Source organism: Penaeus vannamei, chromosome 10, assembly GCF_042767895.1.
Source record: "Penaeus vannamei isolate JL-2024 chromosome 10, ASM4276789v1, whole genome shotgun sequence".
In the NCBI taxonomy this organism is placed as follows: domain Eukaryota; kingdom Metazoa; phylum Arthropoda; class Malacostraca; order Decapoda; family Penaeidae; genus Penaeus; species Penaeus vannamei.
Window position 1 is genome coordinate 36,420,624 of NC_091558.1, and position 10,000 is coordinate 36,430,623.

The 10,000-nt window shown below is 38.4% G+C and overlaps 1 protein-coding gene across 3 annotated transcripts in view; it reads left to right on the forward strand.

Annotated features, from left to right (window-relative positions):
• Positions 1-6,170: 6,170 nt before the first annotated feature.
• The window catches only part of LOC113804089 (STING ER exit protein), a 12,525-nt gene continuing 8,695 nt past the window's right edge, over positions 6,171-10,000 (forward strand). The window contains exon 1 of one of the 3 annotated variants that reach the window (XM_070126581.1): positions 6,171-6,321. The gene's annotated coding sequence lies outside the window, so the exon portion shown is untranslated. Of the gene's footprint in view, positions 6,322-8,034; positions 8,360-10,000 lie in introns of those variants that run through there. The other 2 variants (XM_027354922.2, XM_027354921.2) reach the window with 2 other exon arrangements.

Sequence of the window (10,000 nt, forward strand, 5' to 3'; positions counted from 1 at the left end):
AGAAGTAACCTGGGATTATCTTCTCCGATGCTTAAACTTGGCCGAGGGTTCTCGCTCTCTCTCTCTCTCTCCTTCTCTGTAAGAGGTTATGAACCTCCCACGTGAACCTCCTACGTGAAACTGTTCGGAGAGTGATACGGCCTGACTATTCTTTGAGAGAGAGGGACAGAGAGACAGACAGACTGATTGACTGAGAGAGAGAGACAGAGAGGTATGAACATATCAGAAGGTGGATACAGAGAGATAGAGAGATAGATAGCGGGATATAGAGAGAGTGTATGTGTTAATTGAACATATTGGAAGGCGGGGAGAGAGAGAGAGAGAGAGAGAGAGAGAGAGAGAGAGAGAGAGAGAGAGAGAGAGAGAGAGCGAGAGAGAGAGAGAGAGAGAGAGAGAGAGAGAGACAGAGAGAGAGATGTGGGATGCGGCCGTCCCTGAGAGAGGACAGGCGGGGGGGGGGGTATTCACAAGGTCACGACGAGACCGTGTCCCTCTATGCTGCGGCTCCTGAAGGTGTTTGTTTCCGATATATGTATAAACACACACGGGCGGAGGCAGATGTTACATGGAAGCTTGGGTTAACTTTAGAACACATGCGGATGACTTGGCGCCCACGTGGAAACCATGTAGCTTGGCTTTAAGCTAATGGCTTGCAAATATGGTGTACATATAAACATGAGTAATTAAGATTAAATGAAATTAAATGCTCACTAATGCGTACACTCCGTCGCATATCATTAAATATGTTTACTGAGGTAGTGGAAATAATTTTGTGTAGCATTTCAAAGACAGCTGTGACTATATTTTTTTTCTCCTACCCCATTTAATCTTGGGGGACCCGTGAGGCATCGGGGCTTGAAGGGGAGGTGGGGCACACACAGGATAAATCGTGGAATCAAATGTGAAAATCAAAAAAGAGCAAAATCTGAACGAGAATCCGGTAAAAAAAAAAAAAAAAAAAAAAAAAAAAGCAAAGAGAAGTGCAAAAGTGAAAACCCCGCGGCAAAGTACAAAGTAAACAAAGCAACAGTGAAGAAACGAGCAAAAATTCAGATTAAAAATCAATAAAGGTAAAATAATAATAATAATATCAATAGCAAAAAAAAAAAAAATAATAAGATTTAAATAGTTATGACGTGTACAAATGATAAGCGTGCTAACTTTTCGTTCACCCGCAGCGCCAACGCAACGGTGTCGCCGAAATCCCGCCGAAATTTCCTTAAGATCGCGGCACAAATGAAACCATAAAGAGACGGAGTGTATAACGCGGCAGCAGTCGTTTATTAGTCTCGGGGTGGGCTGTAGAGATCACCCTCGCGAGTCAGCCAACAAAATGGGCTTCTCGACGGCCTAACGGAGGGGCTGTTCCTTCTGCGTCCCTCCACTTTGTCTCAAGGTTACTGGTATGGGCACCAGTTTTGGGATCAACAAACTTGCACGAGTCGTTAACAAGAGATGATTGAAGCCCTCTTTGCTCAGATTGTCATAGGCTTTCCAATCGTCTGATATGATTGTTGTCTCGGCTCGCACGTAGTCTTTAGTAATTGCAATTAGTGTGCCCGAGTATCTCTTCTCAAAGGGAACGCAAAAATGTTCTTTTGTTTCTCGGCAAAATCCACCAAAAACCCTCTCTGTCGATTGTCCTACATAATATTTTCTCTTTAAATAATTTTCCAAAGTTTTTCCCTTATCAATTCACTATATTTTTATAACCCAAGGTATAAGCACTTCTCTTCAGAAACTGGACCAATCCTTTTAGAGCATTATCACTTAGTCTTAATTGATTTCTAATTTGTTCGTATGAATATCCTTTTCGCAAAAAATGATTTACTAAATCGTAAGTTTGTTTCCACGTCCAATTTCGATTTGTCAAACCTTGTGCCTGTAAAAATTATTTGCACAAAGGCCCACCGGCGTTTTTTTATGCCCCTGAGGATAGGATTTGTCTCAGTAGAAGTCATTTCGTTTACAGTCTACCTTACATTCATTAACGCAATTGGGAAAATTATTTTTTTTCGGCTTAACACTATGAGCATGTACATAATCAAAAATGTTTTCTGTATTTCCAGCAAAGTTCAGTAAGAAATTTACGTACCCATCATCAGGGCAGGTGCTAGGAATTGCGGGCACCAATTGGAAAACTGATGGTGGGGCCCCTCTTCTACATAGTAAAATTTGTCTCATATAAAAAACACATGCAAACCAACCAAAAAACGAATAAACATTAAATGCTTGGTATAATGATTTTTTAAAAAGATTTTATTGTTTTCCCTATATGATAAAAAGGGCCCTGCTGGCGAGGGGCCCAATTTGATCAAATCGGTCAAATCGGATTAAAACCGGCCCTGCTTTTAGTCGCAGTAGGCAAACTATGTCGTTCTCTCTTGTTTGCACCAAGGTCACTAGGGTCGAAATGACGAGTGTCCTCTCAAAGAGGGCGGTCGAATCAGTTCGATAAGTTGGTGACATTAACCGTGCATCGGTATGACGAATAATTTAAGATATCATAAATAAATGTTTATCATATATATATATATATATAAATATATAAATATATATATATATATATATATATATATATATATATATATATATATATAGAGAGAGAGAGAGAGAGAGAGAGAGAGAGAGAGAGAGAGAGAGAGAGAGAGAGAGAGAGAGAGATTATTATGAACATAATGGCTACAAGAAACGTAATAATAGTATCATCATTTTTTTCTCAATACAAAGTTACTGGGGTTACGCAGCGCCATCTATGAACTTAACAGAAAACTCACTTTTGTTTACATTCGAGACCGTTCGAGATAATAAGGTTTGTGAACCTTTTTTTCCTTAGCGGGGCAACCTTTGAACTTCAGTCACACCACAACCAGTCAGATCCCCACAGTTTTATTCTCTTAGCCGACATCTACGAACGCTAATCAATAATCCTAGTATACTTCCCTATATATATGTTATGCGGCCACCTTAGTATTGTCTTTTGTATTAATATCATTAATAATCATAACATGTTTTTAAAATGAACGTTAATATTAATGGCATGAAGAAAATAGTCCTATCAATGTCATCTATACCAAAGAAGCAGTAAGCTTTGGGCAATCAGACTGCTACATTTGTTGCTACCTAGTTACTGGTAACAAACGACGTGTTGTTATAACGAAGTCGGACTAATCAATATCAACGAGGAAGTTACTGACTGGATTTCCATTAGAAGCAACTATTTTACATGGACCACATTTAATTATTTCCCTCCATTATCCTCCTTTCATAATGCACTGTACCATAATCACAGCACGTACCATGAAGTATACTGGTCCCTACACATTAAATAAAATACCTTTCATTCAGTTATTGAGTGCATGGAGGTATTAATGAGTAGGTATACTTCATTCCTTCAAGCTGAGTTAAAAAAAAATACAGGCCTATGTAACAATCATAACCGTTGTTACTATGCGCAATGAGTCGAGGTCCTCGTTGACGGAGTTTAAGGCTGGTTCTTATACCCTTTTTGCATGGATAGGATATGGTAGCGTGGGAAAATTTCATGGGTTATGGGAAAACCTGTTTGTTCACTGTTACTGAAGCTCTTTAATATTTAGATTTTCTTATAATTAAGGTAGCCATTAATCAAGAGGATCTAAGAAAAATCCACACAGGATAGTTTAAATACACCCCTTTATTTAATCGAATAAAATGCCACACAGGTGTACTCAGCTGCAGAACTTAACTTAAATATATATCAGTAAAGATGCCGTAGTGAAAAGGGGATGCCGATCCATCTGCTGACGAACTCCGTGCTGAACCATTCGCGGTCGTTCACGACTCTCTTCTCTCCGTCTGTTCTGTCGACCTCTGCTCCTGCCAAGAATCCCCCAACCTTGCCGCGCTGTGCCTGAGGCGGTCACGAATTCCAGGGGAACCATCTCGAATGGTCGTTTAGAGGTCACCGGGAAAGTGGAAGGGGCCGTTTGCCAGGTCAACGCTGTGTGATCCTGCATAATTGTATTTAGTCTTGCTACACCTAAGCTTAACTCCCACTGCCAGCAATTCCACTTGAAAATCATTCATGCAGAGACACAATCGCTCACTCTTCTCATCCACAGGGCTATTTTGATGATTGTTCAATGAAAAAATAACCATTAAAATAATTATTTTCCATCCTTTTTGAAAATTGAGATCAAAATGAATAATAAACACCATGTGCTTTATCCAAAATAAAATCGCAACTTTTGTGACGTCATCACAATCAGACGCCATGACTCCTTCCCGAGTTGCTACTGATCTAGCCTTTCCCTATGACGTAGCGATGAAGTAGTAATGACGGAGTCGGTTGGGTATGACGTCCGTGTTGGGAGATGATAGATACCAGAAATGACAACATAATTATTTATATATCATAGGCAAATATAGAGAATATATTGTTTGTTTTTCTTACATTCAATACATCACATGTGATATATGCAAACAAAATAGTTTTGAATTGTGTCCCACTCAGTAATGACAACGAAAATGTAAAACAGAAGGGGAAACTTCCATTAGCTTTCTGTAGTGAAAAAGTATCTTCTGAAATTTGCTAACTGCATGAGACGCTTGCTGAGAGGAACAGCGAAGATTTTAGTTAACTTCAGAGATATTTAATATAACCGAAATATACATGAAAACAAATATATAGCGGTTCTTGACATTAATATGATGACGTCACACAGCCCCTCTTACAAATTCTTGAATATATGCTATACAAATACATTTTGACAAGCCTATGGACAATAACGAAACTAAAAAGATAGTTGCAGAAATTGCTAAATGCACACAAAAACGCGCCTTCAAAGAAAACTACTGTGACAACACAATGAGCCAATCACGGCTCCAACACACTTCGCCGATCACAGAGCATCCTATAATTCAGAGTCGGTTGTCACGACAACGCTGAGGTACATAGAAAAAAGAGGTAATAACTAACTTCGTGGGAAAATAATGTCATAAACATTCTGTAAGCTCTGTCCTAAAGCAGTGGTTTTCAACATGTGAGTTGCGACTCGCAAGTGTGCCCGATAACATTTTGCAGATCTGCATTTCTTAACTTTGAAGTTATTGCTCTTTTAATACAAGACACAGGGAAATGTGGAATTGCTCTTTTAATAGAGGACACAGGGAAATGTGGAAAGTCAACTGAAATTAAAGTAATTAAAGTTTTTCATTTACTGTAAGATATACAATCTTCGTATAAAGCAACGTACAGTAGTGTGTCCTCTTTCAAGGGGCTATGATAATTTTACCTGTGTAATACCTTCATATTCAAATATGAAGTAAAGAATTAGTGCGGTTGTAAATATAGAATTCAGTCTCTCTGACTGTTATAAATACCTGCTACCATTTCACGCTTCAGCTTTTGATTGCCTAACTGGTGGAGAATCAGGCACGGTATCTATATGATACCACCTTTTCTAAGTTAATTGTCAGCAGGTTAACCTATTACAGTTGCTTAAATACTCTACCCAGTATGTCCTATCAGGATCTGAGATAATCTGGTCATCCTCTTAGGCAACCGAAGTCATCGTTGGGAAGGCGTGGTATACAGTTTTCCCCAGGCTCAAAAAGAAGGATAAAGGTAATATACCAGCTTAACTTTCTTAAGAGAGATCAGCTGTGTAGTTCTCTCTCTCTCTCTTTCTCCCTCCCTCCCCCTCTCCTTTTTTTTTTCTTTTTTTTTCTTTTTTTGCATAATCCAAGTACCAGTTGACTAACAATCGATGCAATCTACCCATGCAACACGACTTACATCATGGCCTCTTGTGCCTCCTTAAATAGTTCTTCATTGTCCGTAATCAGATATCTGTGGACTGGAATCGGATGGAGAGTTTCGCATTTTAAGGTGACCTACAGTACGCTGGATACTCTAGGTTGTATTGTTGTGAATTGACTAGACACTCACGGCAAATCTCCAGGCACACTTTTCTCTCAATCCAAGCGAAACACTGTGGGGTGCTCACTGGACAGGAGGTTTCGCAGAGAACTTCGGCGGTTTAGGGTCTTCGAAACTAGAGACTGTCATTCATCGCATCCCATCCCGTCACAAAAGTTGCGATTCTGTTTTCTGAAAAACACACTTAAGGTTTATTTTGATTCTGGCAGCACCCACGAACTGGCCGGATAACCCGCTCTGCTGGCAAGAATTATGGGAAAAAGTAAATGGACAATTTAATTGCGAAATTGATGATGATAATCTTTCACTCGAATTAGTTATAAGAAATTACGAAGTCAATGCCATCACGAAATGCGTACACTACTGGACGAGCGGTGAAAATGGGAAATCTGCTGAAGGTAAGCTTTCACACGTTCACAGTTGCAGCCCTGCAGGTGCAGGTGTACCTAGCTAGCTGGGTTGTAAGCTCTCTTGCCTTATGTAATGCATGTGGTAGTGTTAGCCCTTAAGTATACGGTCACAGGCAAGCAAGACGTGAAGTAAAGCCTTTGAAACTTTAGCACTGTTAGATATTGCACAAAATGTAAACATGAACATGTGCCATTCTAAAAATAGCCCGGCCTGATATCTTACACATTTAATAAAATACCTTTCATTCATTCATTGAGTACATGGAGGTAATAATAAAAGTAGGTATACTTAATTCCGTCAAGATGAGTAAAAAAAATACAGGCCTAAGGCTTGACTCCCATTGCGAGCAATTCCACTTGAGAATCCTTCATGCATAAACATAATCGCCCACTCTTCTCATCCAGAGAGCTATTTCGATGATTGTTCAATGAAAATATAACAATTAAAATAATTATTTTTCATCCTCTTTGAAAATTGAAAAGACCAAAATGAATAATAAACCCAATGTGCCTTTTTTCAAAATCAGAATCGCAACTTTTGTGACATCAAAATCTAACATCATGAGTTACACCGCTATCTTCCCACTGGTGTGTCATTTTTGTAATGACACAGTGTATTACAGTGCGGGCATTGTACTTACATTGGAAATGTACCGTGATTTCGTGGATTTAATAAGCTTGCTTCGTTATTTCGGTGATAATTTGCGATGAAATCAAAATAATTGTTCTCACAACCTATACACTGTCTAGCCATGATGGAACTGATTTGAATTTGAGATGGCTTCATCTAGGATCAACTTCAATTGTCACGTGATGATCTATTCCATATCTGATTGGTTATACTGAGTGTGTATGTTCACGTCACGCTCACGCACGAATCTAATTGGCTCATTTGATTTCCCTCGCATACGTCATCTGCTACAATTCCGTCCGATTTTCCGTCCCTCTAAAAGACTTTTTGTCATTTTGTCGCGGCGCTGGAGGTTTAAGGTTACTGCGTCATAGAAATCGTGGACTTTATACCCTCTATAACACCGTTATTATCAATTTGCGCAGAAAATGGTATAGAAGAAAACTGTCATAAAATCATATGTTCTACCACCCGGCAAGGTCAGATTCTTTAAATTAGGTATTGGGTTGCATTTTTAACAATACCTAGATTTTTTATGGGTCAGATAATGATAAAAAAAACTTCTCACTTCAATAAATCTAGTTTGTGCATTGTGGTTTTTTTTTTCTACCATAGGACCTACACGGCAGAGTGCTTTTTCATTCATACTGATAGTTAATGGATAGAGTATGCAAGTTCTCAAGTGTCACCCCTTCATTATAATGTAATCAAATGACAAATCCTAAGCATAAAGAACAATAAATGTGTCCCTTCCGTATGATATAATCAAAATATGATTTTGTGTAAATTTTGGGAATACGGTAAATATATCGCACTTAATCCGTTTAGGGACTCCTTTTATGTCGTTTTTTTTAAGTATGATTTGATATGCTTCAGTTCATCGGTTTTATGAGTTTTTTCACTGCTCATATTAGCGCGCTAGTTAGGTTTGCACTCTCTATATATTAGCTCATATTACCTTTATTCATTATCACTATTTCACTCTAAGGTAAATGTTTTGTCTGCCTTATGATATTTACAGTAAGGATTAGTACACACAACGATTACGTTATTATCTCTTAAACAAGTTTTCACAAACGTACAAGAGATTCCTTGCCCCGCGGTCTCTAAGTTCTGTTTATAAACAAAGCAAACCTGCTGCAGCATTGCGTTCCCAATTTGCCTGTTACGGTACTCTGAATTATTATTATTATGTTTACACCTCGAAGACTGGACAGTGAGCAGCTGCAGTGGTTGAATTAATTGTCCTAGGACACGATATTGGTCCACAATTACTTTACCAAAATAGGAAATATCTGTGAAACGTTCTGTGCATCACAGTTCATCGTCTTGCGGAATTGTTTTTAACCCAAGAGCTGTTTGTAGAGCTTCACCTATAATAATTTTTTAAAACAGGTTAGTATTTTATTATTCGTCGCATTTGGCAACGGTAGATACTGGCGTTATCTAAGAGTCCAAAGCAATTTACTTGCAAGTAGCAGCAGAAAATTTTCAGTGAATGACAATCAGGGTCCAGTATCAAAACAAAACAAACAAACAAATTTTGGACTTAAGCTGAGATGCCTTTCATCAATGGTTAAAGGGGTGCAAATCAAAACTAAAGAAAGTACATGACAAAGAATAAGGGAGATTGACCCATCTTTTTCTAAGTCCTATGCCATGTTGAAATTCTCAAAGGTAAACATTATAACCACATAAGTCATTGCCGTGTTCTGTAAACTATTACTTGTATTACTACACAATTGTGGACATGTATTATTTAAATTTTCTGCTCCTAAATCATGTATTAAATCCATTATCTTATTTTTAGGTGTTTTGATAGTTATTTACATTATTCTGTCCAAAAACCTGAGCATGCATCTTTTCGTCACCACGATTTGTAACAGGTGAACCAACATTTCAAAATGTTGGTTCACCTGGGTCATTTCTAAAACAATATAGTTGCTATGCAGTAGAAATAGTGTACAATATACAGTATGAGGTACTGGCAGAGTTTGGTAATAAAACCTGTAGACCAATTTGGTGTGACGTTATGAGTCAGAGTTGCCATTCCACATGGTGAAAACAAACCTGTCGCTCGCTGATCCCTCGCTATCAGTGTGAGTGAAAATGGCATTTGAATACCTTGATTCTTCAAAAACTGAAGCGAAAAAGCGATATGAAGCAAAACTAGAAGCTGTGCATCTATCAAAGTACTCATACTGCCTTGCCTGCCTGCCGAAATTTGGATTGATGATCCTCCGAAATAGCCTAGTATTGAATATCCCGACATTTATGACTATTTCACCAACACATCAGGCAATAATAATAATTTTATGATAACTTAATTTGCTATAGTAATCAACGACTTTTAGTTATGTAGGGTATATTTTTGTGAAATCAGTGCCATTTCCTAACATCACTTTTCCTCCCATTTACTAGGTGTTTATACAAAGGAGACAATGAAGTCACGTAAAGGCCTACAAGCGTACAACGCATTTTTCTCTCTCATCATTAATTTAACCTCAAGAGATAAGCCTTTTTTAGCTGTTTCATCTGTACACATATTCCACTAGGCGCCCAAGCATTCCCATCAGCATTCATGCGGTTCATGGCCTGTACCCATCGCTTCCATTTTTCAAGTTTCTTTTTGTGATCTAGGTATATGAAAGGTTAAACCTTTCTTTCCAATCATGTTGGGGTTTGAACAACCAATGGCAATGCAGCTTCTCTGCATTTTCATGCAAAGAAAGTAATTTCTCAGAAAAAATCAGTGACTTTGTAAGTAAAGTGCAGTGAGTTTTCAAACAAACATGGGTTTGTTTTCACCAAGTGCTCGTTGCGAGGTGTGGTTGCTAGGTGTTACCGAATCGGTCTATATAATTTACTAGACCGATACAAACCAAGGCACTTTTCTTCTATGGCAATATTTGTGCAAATGCTTCCCGAAGGTGCTATGCGTAAATGAACATATGTGAGAGCCCAATTTTGGCTGAGTTGATCATCTTGTTTTCATGATAAAACGAAGTGATCCACAATAGACCAACTGACCAACCG